Source organism: Drosophila teissieri, chromosome 2R (genome assembly GCF_016746235.2).
Source record: "Drosophila teissieri strain GT53w chromosome 2R, Prin_Dtei_1.1, whole genome shotgun sequence".
In the NCBI taxonomy this organism is placed as follows: Eukaryota; Metazoa; Arthropoda; class Insecta; order Diptera; family Drosophilidae; genus Drosophila; species Drosophila teissieri.
The window spans coordinates 15,271,110-15,280,450 of NC_053030.1; the positions used below are offsets into that span (position 1 = coordinate 15,271,110).

The window sequence follows — 9,341 nt, forward strand, 5'->3', positions numbered from 1 at the left end:
TTCCGCCACAGTGCTGCCGAAAATGAGATTTCGAAAACAGGAATTTTAGCGGGAAAATTTGATAAAAGGTAAGATAGGTATGTAATTAAAGTGTTTTAAATTAATTTGTTGCTGTATTTTGTATTTATTATATGATAGTATATGAAGCATTTTTTAGTGGGAAATAACATAGATTTAAGATGTACTGACACATTTTCCCAGATAACTTCGTTTGGCGAGTCTGTCCGAAAAAAGGATAAAGTGCCAGAGCTTTTCGGCGGGGACATTAAAGAGATTTATTTATTTCTGGCAACATCGTGTTGTGAGCGAGTATCTGAAGCGAATAAACGAAACGGAACGGAACAGGAGCAATTCCTTCACTTGTCAGCTAGAAGCTCACACCCCCACACCAAAAAAGGCGAAAATAACCCCCGACCAAGAAAAGAAGCCAGCTCACTTTCTCACTGCGACTGTCAAAAACTCATTTATTATTTAAATAATATGCAGAGGAGGCGGGGACGAAGGAAACACGAATAAAATTCAGCCTGTTGTTCATTTTTATTTGGAGGAGCCGGTGCAGAATGAAAAAGCAACACAACTTTTGTGTCAAAGTTCGAGCTTCTTTTTTATGCTGATGATGATGATGATGACGATGAGGCCCGACAACTTAAATTTCCCTCGATCCAAGGATGTTCGCTGTCAGTCCGCAGACATCCGTTGTCAGTTGGTGTGGCAAGAAAAGAAACAACATTTGGCAAGGCAAGTTTGGCGATTCGAAACAAGACAATACAAATCAAATAGTTGATTGCACATGCATAAAACAATTCAGCAGTTCCATTTATGAGCAATGCAATTCATTTCTGCTTTCTTGTAAATCTGACAAAATTGATACACCTTTCTCCAGCTGAAATTAAATTAAGACAATTGCCGTAAATGGAAACTTTGGTTGATCACCATCAATCAAGGCAAAAGACACGAATATGACGGAAATGAGTCCAAGTGAATTTATTTCATGACATTTACCACTTACGGTGCCTTATCATTGTCACGACCCGGGAGTTAATATTTTGCCCAGTTCACTTTCAGCATAAATAATTGTTTACAAGCACGTGCACGTGACTTTATTGCCTTTTAAAGGGGGTCTTATCATTCGGACCAAAAGTTTGCGACATTGGGACCCTATGAAGTTGTTCTACGTCTGGTTTGATGGTCATTTAGAAGTTAATTTGATGTCGCCCTAAGATAAAAGTTAAAGTAAACAGCAGTTAAGCGAATTAATTTGAAGTTTTAGAGTAAACTCTAAAAACTCTAAAAATTCTATAAATTCTAATTCTAGTGGAGGTGCATGAAGTTATTAGAGGCAAGGGTATTCTAGACGACGTACTCCCCATAATCATATTTTTCGGTAGTTTACCTTTTGCATAGCCCCACTGCCTGGCCGTTCCACTTGATTTCCCTTAATTTTGGCGAAAAACATGCAAGCCGAAGGAAGTGAGAGGAAAATGCCTGGGAAATGGGAAACTCGGCAGCTTGCGTGACCCGAGTGTAAGAGGTGATAAATAACTGCAAAATGTAGACATCAGAGGCAGTTGGGCTCCGTGCAGCAGCTCTCCTTTTCATGGGTGGGACAAACAAAGTTGTTGGACAAACACGGTAAGGGCTTTATGAAGTTCGCTCGGCAGCTAATAGGCCGACAATTGGCCAAGTTAGCGGGGCTAACGAGTTTTCGGACTATGGACTCTGCCCGAGATGAATGAAATGCAATTTTCTGATTGCGCCCAGAGCATCGCAAGGACCTTGGCTCGCTTTTTCCACACACCAATACCCAGTTCGTCCTTGGCAGTCATATGGAAGTCATATGGAAGTGGAGATGTACATGTGCAGATACTGGGGGCAATAACAGAACGGAACGTCATGAATGCGAAATGCGCTGGATTGAGATATATATTTTAGAATGCAACCGGGCTATTGTCCTTGCCTCGTCCTTGGCTAAAAATAAACACGAATGTAAATATGCTGCGGGTAAGACAAAGCCAGCCACAACAATCGCAATGACAATCACTATAATAATAACAGTGCAGACACAAAGTGCTTGTTAAACAATTCCACAGTAACTGCAGAACATGAATGAGTGAGTGTGCAAGTGAATGCGTGAGTGAATAAGGCAGAGCTAACGAGCTATGCATAAGCAAATTAACTCAAAATGCCCAGGTAATAACAGTTCTTAACACTAAATCAAACCCAAAAACACACAATTTCATTTGTGTCGCTCTAGTTCAAGATGATAGTTATTTTCGTTTCGGTTCTGCCCAATAAATTGTTTCACGGTAATTCCAAGTGATTGCCCCAAATTTGACAGCCTAATTGAGCTGCACCGGTGTACTTGACATCTGGGTATTCGTGGACAGAGCAATAAATTACTAACGACCTGTGACACTCTCCAAATGAATTGGCGGTCTAAATTTTAATTGGGCAACAGATAAATCAGTAATATTATTTCATTTAATACCGAAAATACTACGAATATGTTAAAGTCTAGAAAAAACTTGTTATTAAATTCGCAAATACGCATAAAATAAAACTAGAAATTATGAATATAATCAATACATAAATGAATTAAATCTGCTCAGCATATAAAATAAAAATACTTGTAACAGATATTTATGACGATACAGTCATTATAATCCACAAGTTGAGCATTACGATTCAGAAATGACATAATTTACAAATGTAAAATTACGACATATTATTCATTGTTAAACGGACTGCCATTCGTTTGCAAAATATAAAATTTATTAGATTATTTTTTTTTTTTTTTTTTTTTTTTTTTTTTTTTTTTTTTTTTTTTTTTTTTATTTTTTTTTTTTTTTTTTTTTAGTTTGTTCATGTAAATGCGAGCTGAAAGCGGCAAAAATTTCACATAATCCACAAACAGGCACCCGGAAAAACAAACAATGAACTAGGAGAAAATCCAGGGGCAGAAAGGACAGGCAGGACTCCAAGGATAACTGCCGCCTGTCCGTGCATATTTTACGAGTTCCACAAGTGGTCAGCGGGGAATGGGAAAGCGGAGAGAGGGAAAAGCAGCCCTAAGCTTTTAATTGGCCACGGAAAATCGAGGCCAAGTTTTCCACTGGGGGTGGAAAAATGTGAAAACTCTGAAACGAATGCCCGAAACAAAATACGCATTTCATCAGCCGGAGACAAAGTAAAGTCGTTTCCTTCAGCGAAGTGCTCAATAAACTAGTAAATGAGATATTCCCACAGACATTTCTCAAACCATCAATCCATCCATTCATCCAGTCATTCATTCATCCACTTTCCACCTTTTCAATTTCACCGCCCACGCAATTGATTGACTTCTGTGTTTTTGGGTGCCTTTTGTCTATTAAATTCCATGCAAACAAATTTAAACCAGAAGATCATTATTTTGTTATGGCTGCACATTTGATAAATATAAACAATGTTTAGATGGCAATTTATGGTAAAATTAAAAATTAATGTTGACCGGAACCCGGGCAGATATTTCAATAAAATACGAATATTTATATTCCCTCAGAAAAGATATAAAGTCATGTTTAATGTCTTATTTCTTAAGACATGCGGATATTGTAGTGGATACAAATACTGGAAAATACCTTACGCTGTTACAAATATGAAGAACAAATATTACATGTACTAATCTAATAAAAAAAACTTTGTTAGATAAATATATATTAAATGTAATAATAAATTTGTAACCATATTTTTTGTAAATTTTGTCCAATAAATTATGGATAGAAATTGATAAGATTAGCTTAAGATTTATTTGAGTTATTTATAGCCATTCCGCATATTGTCTAATAGATAATGGAAATACAACTTTTAGAAGCCGAATCTTACAGAAGCATCGGTGGTTCAGTGGTAGAATGCTCGCCTGCCACGCGGGCGGCCCGGGTTCGATTCCCGGCCGATGCAAAATACTTTTTTTTCCCATTCTTACTTATTCTGCTCACGGCACATACAAAATTCGTCGGAAAGCCGAAATGCCAAGAAAATACAAGAATTTGGTTGGCCCATTACCATAAATACAAATGATTATTATAAAAAGTCGTTTATATTTATACAAAAATCAATCAATTTTTATGTGATTTGCTACTCGTACACGAAAGCTAGATTACTCATACGCCCTGAGTGCTTGCGGAGAAGAAAAATAGGAAAAAGTGCACAAATTACCAGCTCACGAAGGAGAGCAAGAAAAGTGGGAGGTCTTGGACATGATTAAGTCGTTTTTTCAATCTATTAATCATACGCCATGTTGGCCATTTAACAGTTTCTCACTTGTCATATTAAATTATGCTTCAAGCAGCGCGACGGGGATTAAATGTATTCATTATTCAGTAAGTGCACTCACTTAAGAGGTAAGAGGAAGGAAAAGTGGCCAAAAAGAATAATGCTGAATTTCCCTCGAGTGGGAAAAGTTTTCATCGATTGCCTGCGAACTTGTAAATTATCGGAAACTTTGTAACCGCACAAAAAATTGAATAATTATGCAAAAGCCCTTCAAGATGCAATGCAAAACTTGGCGCTTTCATGCACACACACTCTTGCTAACTTACTGTCTGTAAATATTTAAGCAAGAATCTTGTGGCAGCCACATGAACATCGGCATTATCAGAGTGAGAAGAGCGAGCGTGGAGGACTCCTTGAGCGTTGGCATAAATATTAAGGATCCAACATCCTGGCACACGTGCATGTGATGATGAGAAACCAAGTAGGGCGACGGAAAATTCGCATACGAGCTGCCAAATTGCACTTTACGCGGATATTACGCATACGACGTGGTGGCATCGCTTTAAGTTGCACAAATTTGCTGGATAAATACGTGCGAAAGACACAATTCCCAGAGGAATTGTAATTCTAATTTTTCTTATTTTCGGTATTTATTCCCATTGAATTAATCCTTCAACTGTTGCTGCTGCGTTCTTACTGCCAATTTTATTTGGCTCTCATGGCATATTAAGTGCCAGCAATTTACCAAAGCGAAGCATGCAACCCGGACAGCCACATTGAAAGGGGGCGTCACGGGTGGCAGAGGGCGTGGCACACACGAAGAGGGCGTTGGGTGGGCGTGATAATGAGCTGCAGTTTGTTTTGATTCATGCGCTGGGCGGGGCAATAGGGAAATTTGCTTCGTCTATCCAAAGTTAACGAAGAAACATTTCATCTGACTCTCTGTCGGAATGAAATCACTGTAATCCAGCCTTAAATCAACTCAATAAGCGAAAAAGTGACGGATCTCAGGCTCTCGGTATCAATTGTAACCGCTGGCCTTTTGTTGGCCATTCTTGATGTGGTTAACCCCACTAAGCTAACCTGTTTTTCCACGGTATTAAAGGATCTTCCTTGAGTGCTTTGTCTGCTTTAATATTGCTACTGCCATATATGCTCTTTTTCCGGCAATAGGAAAACTAATGAGAAAGATAATCAAGGGAATAAAAATCCATAAGAAATATATTTAAGATAGTAAAATCTTCTAATTCTGTTCTCTGGAAATATGAATTCCTGCCATCTCTAATTAAAATCTGTCAGAATGAAAAACTCAATAGACCATTAAAATTTTACTGCAATTACAAATGTAAAATCAATCCGCAAGCTGAATGTGAAAATAAGTCAGAAAAGGGATGAGACATGAAAGAGCCCACAGCAATTTGCACAAACCAAATGGCTCCACAGTGCCAAAAACCACAAAAAGAGGGAAAGCTGTGAAATGCAGGGAAAGTGAGCAGAGAAATTCCAGCAAAAGTAGGGGAAGCAGCAAAAGGAAAAGCAAAGGAACCAACAAGGGAAATGGATCAATGTCGAATGTCTGGGAACTTGATGGTAATTTGAGAGAGAGCTTATGCTTCCCATTGTAATTGTGATTTAGATTCGAAGAATCTGAAATGAACGGAAGCAGACAAAGGGATAGACATGATTAAATTAGGAAGCTGTGCTCAAAATCAGCGTTTAAAACCTAATTGAGTGCGTCGCATCTATGATTGAAACGTTTTCTATATTATTTAATAATTTTATTAATTTTTTTCGTCCTGTATTGTCTAAAATGAATCCTAAAGTGACACTCAATAACATTAATCTCCTTGTAATTTATCCTTAAGCACTCTCTTTTGCAAACCCCATGCCAATCATTGCTGCATTGTTATGCATTCATGTGACTTTTCCCAGCATAGTAATTCATTTCACTTTCATACTTTTTCCCCACCACAACTTTTTATTTACTGATTTCCTGTCGATTAAGCCCCACGGAATGAACACTGTCCAACGAATGAAACCCGAACCGAACAAAGGGACATGTGTTTGCATATACAACATGCCCAAATCCAGTTGCAAATTGCAACATATTTGCATGTGCCACTTGCAACATTTACGATCGACTAAAGCACTCACTCAATCATCGCTCGGGGACAAGAACAAATACAAATAGCCACCAAAAATACGACAAAATTTTCCGCAGCAAAGAGGGAAATGCCGCAAAAAGGGAAAGCGGGCCAAGTGGGGAAAAGTGGGTGAGTTTAAGGGTGAAAGCCATCGATTGCGTGCAGCGTTAAATGTCAGCCCGCAGCCAATTGCAGATGTCAACACATGCATGGCACAAAAAACAAAAAAAAAACGGAATGGATCACATTCACAGGCACACACTGTGCGCCTAAAAATTGGCAGACATTTTCGCGACTGAGTGTGTGTCGGAAAATGTTGTGATTTATGCCCGCTTTTCCGGTTGTTCATTGCGTGTCGAATGCGTGCAATTACGAAATGCCAAAACTGTCCGGTAAATTCGTTTCAATTTCAAAGAACCATTCCCAATCATTTTGTTCAATTGTGCTGCCTGTCAATCGCATTAATTTATAATTATGCGCCGCCCGCACAGGCACATAGACACAAAGGACAACTAATTAAGCAAAGCAATTAACTTAAGCAGCGACTAAGTCGGCTCACGAACCACTTGAAACTCCAATTAGGGGCGTGGCACATCCACAATCTGTCTAATCCCATCGAGGGTCCAAGGTAATTTGGTCAGATATCACGATTTGCCTATTACTCATCCCCCATCCCATTCCATGTATCCAATCTCCCGACTTTTCCTAGTTGTTTGCACTTTGAATTAATTAAGCTGAATTTGATTTTAGTGATTGTGGCGCTTTCTCTCCTTTTGATTGCAAGCTGTTTAATGCAATGTAAACAGAAATAAATAAAGCTTTCGGGCTGACTGCCGCACAATCTGCCGTTTCCCTCCCACACTATGTTATATAATACGCTTTCCCGATGCTGATAAGACGGCGAACTGAATACAAAAGAATTGGGCCAGATGAAGGAGCAGCACGTTTTGATGCCAACCGAATTCGAGGATACTCTTCTTATTAAGCTAAAGATTGTTGTAAAGATCCTAGTTCATGAACAAGGAATATATACCAATTCATTAAAATGACATTAATATTCAAGGAACACTGAAGCTTGAAGTGTGTTATCAAATTCAAATACTCTTGGTTAGGGTAACAAAAACAAAGCCAGACTACTGAAGGAATTCTGGCAGGGGATTGTATTGTGCCTGCATAAAAAGTTCGGCATCGCAATCAAAGAAGTGTTCCCGAAATAAAAACTTTGCGACTTTCCTCCTACGAAATCAAAAACAAAAGAATATGTCAATATATTAAAAGCCTCAAAAGGAAAATCACTCTTCAGAACCACCCCAACTAAAAAAAACCCTAAATTTTGTAGCTCCCCTGCAAATATTTGCTCTTTTTTCGGGGGTTAACGTGTGTGTGTTTGTGTGTGTGTGTGCATGGGGCATGATAAATTTTGAAAATTTATTTGAGGCAGCCTGTGGCTGCATTGGAGTGGTAACCATTACCAATGCCATGATGAATCCCCAGTCTCCACTTTTTGGTTTATAAACATTTGCATGGCAAATTTTTGGAGTTTCTTTTATTTCGTTTTTACATATTATTCGGTGAATGTTTTATTCATGCTACCCCACAAAATCCCATTAACAAATTTACACATTTTCAATATTGAAAATGTGCTTTACTTGATGTATAATAAAAACAAACCGATAAAAATCCAAAAGCCAGAAAAAAAATAGATCCGTGAAGCAGAAAAATACTTTCAATTAAGCAATGTAAACAACGTTTTTTGCCGAAAAAAACTAAACTTGTGCACATGCTTGAGGCACTTATTTAAAATCTATTTTTGATTTTTTGTGGCTGCTGTTCGATGCGCACATTTATTTGGTTTTTAATTATTTTAATTGAACGAAATACACAAACACATGATTTCCTTTGTTTTCGATTTTCCATGTAAGCGCAAAGTCAGCGCCAAATCCTCTTAGCCTTCTTTAGTTGAGTGATAAGCGGCGCATTAGTGGGCTAAATTTATGGCCAACTCTCATGAGCCGAGTTGCTAATGCTGGGATTTCACAGCTATTTCTTATGGGATTTCGGCTCTGTCGCGGTTCGCAGATTGTTTTTCCCCTGTTACAACATCTTGTAATTTAGGTGGCAAAGTTCAAAGATCACATATGTTCGTGGCAGTCAAGTTCTTCAACAATTTGGAAATAAACCAAATGGGAGTTTTAAGACAGGTAAAAGGAATGTCACACAGAAAGAAATAATTGAGCGAAAGAGAAAATATTTAGACAAGCTTACATATTCAACGAAAAAATACAAAAATGCGTTCCCTAAATAATACAATTTATTAAGGTTTAAAATCATTAAGCCATAGAAAAGTTATGTGTTTTCTCGTTGGCTCCACTCCACAAGTAATAATGAAACACATCCATTCCATATTAATCTTTAACAACTTGGCCAGGCTTAAACTGACCCTTCTGTCTAACCTGTAAGACTTAACTCACAAAGTCAGTGAGCTGCCACTTGAGGCCCAGTAGCAATTGCATAATGGACACAGGTCCGTCCCTTTGATATGACCCAAAGATTAGGAAACAGGCACACACAATGGCGTTCATGGGGCGTATGATTAATAAACACTTTTAGTTTTCGTTTCGGTCAAAACGGAGAAACCTTTTCAAGAGTCATAACAATTAACTTTAAAGGCTTAGACATAAATCCTTGCACAATTGTAGTCCTCACAAAACATACATGTGTGTAATAGAACACGAAGAAAAAGGCAGAAAGTAAAAAGTAAAAGATGAATAATGAATGAGCCGCACGCGAGCAGAAACCAGGTGGATTGGGGGCGGGGAAAATGTGGAAAAGCTCCGCGGCCATGCATGAGTAACACTTGACATTGCCTGGGCCGAGGAAAATGGGAAAAGGAAAACCCACACACACGCACTGTGTGCCCGAAGGGCAGCCGAAGGAAGCTCGTTT

The 9,341-nt window shown here is 38.4% G+C and overlaps 1 non-coding gene across 1 annotated transcript; it reads left to right on the top strand.

The window, feature by feature from the left end:
* Window positions 1-3,865: 3,865 nt before the first annotated feature.
* On the top strand, window positions 3,866-3,936 carry Trnag-gcc. The gene has a single exon. It is a non-coding gene; the product is annotated as a tRNA-Gly (tRNA).
* Window positions 3,937-9,341: the final 5,405 nt, after the last annotated feature.